The 1,243-nt window shown below is 32.6% G+C and overlaps 1 non-coding gene across 1 annotated transcript; it reads left to right on the top strand.

Moving 5' to 3' along the window:
* The first annotated feature begins 413 nt into the window (after positions 1-413).
* LOC117278959 (small nucleolar RNA U3) lies at positions 414-628 on the top strand. Its single transcript, XR_004509347.1, has one exon. It is a non-coding gene; the product is annotated as a small nucleolar RNA U3 (small nucleolar RNA).
* Positions 629-1,243: the final 615 nt, after the last annotated feature.

Genomic DNA, 1,243 nt, shown 5'->3' with positions numbered 1-1,243 from the left:
TCTTTATTAGCAAGAGCCTACCTGTATACTTTTTCTTCTTTTTCCATGTGTAGAAAAAAATTATAAATGTGTTATAATTCTGGTTGATTTGGAGAGAGAAGAGGTACAATAAAAACTGGCAAGATTTCTCAATCTTCATCAAAGCAAAATTCCTGCTTAAAATAAAAATAAAAATCAACAAAAGCAAAAAACAAAATTATTAAACAACCCATTTATCATGGAAAGAAAAAAAATATTTTAACATCTACTTTCGTGCCTTTCCCGTCTTGTCGAATTTCTTAAATCTTCCAATATTCTATAGAAATTGTTAACACCAAAAGGTCTGCTTTCATTTCGAAATAGTCGTAAAAGAAAACCAACAGTATACAGCAAAAAGAAGTCCTTTAGAAGCAAAGACAACGAAGACTAAGTTCACGACCTTACTTGAACAGGATCTGTTCTATAGGCTCGTACCACTGTATCCTTGAGTTCAAAGGAGACAGAAAACCAAGTCTGGTTAATGAGACATGGCCATTAGACCAGAGCGTGATTAATAGCTCCCATGGCCCTCGGGTTATGGTGCTGTAGATGATTGTTCTTAGCCCCTAACCATGGGTGCTGGGATGGTCTAATGGCTGTCTGACAGACTCTTCAACTCTTGTTTTTGCTCTTGGTTTTCTCCATTTCTGTTAATTTAAGCTGAGCTTAAGCCGTTCTGCAAATTTCACCCTAGATGACTGCTTCAATGGGCTGCTACATGACTCTGCATAAGCTAAACAATCCACTTCACCTAATTGTAATTTGTAAATTCTGATTTGGATAAGACACCTCTACCAAAAGTATTTGTTATTTTGGATTGAAAAAAGATACTCAAGCCTAGAATATTATAAAAATTGCAATTTCAAATCTCTCTTGCATCACACAATTGACACTAGTTGTGTGAGGCCTCCTTTTTAAAAAGTTTGAGTATACCTTCATATTTTTCTCCTTTAAGGTATCACTCATATAAAAGCACATATAAAATAATTACGTATAGACATTTTTTAAAAAATTTTGTTACATTTTTACAAATTTCTCCTCTAATTAATGAAAATATTTCATCAAATTATTTCTTGGAAACTATGAACAAAAATTTAAAATTGTGACTAGTTTATAGGTGATTCAAGCATAATTCTAAAGTATGGAAAATGTTAGCTAAGGAGGTTCTCTATTTCATTCAAAATGAGAAATAGCCATTGTTTCCTATATTTTAAAGTTTTAAGGG

Source organism: Nicotiana tomentosiformis, chromosome 2 (genome assembly GCF_000390325.3).
Source record: "Nicotiana tomentosiformis chromosome 2, ASM39032v3, whole genome shotgun sequence".
In the NCBI taxonomy this organism is placed as follows: Eukaryota; Viridiplantae; Streptophyta; class Magnoliopsida; order Solanales; family Solanaceae; genus Nicotiana; species Nicotiana tomentosiformis.
The sequence above is the reverse complement of the archived record's forward strand: the minus strand, read 5'-3'. Positions and strand labels throughout refer to the sequence as shown.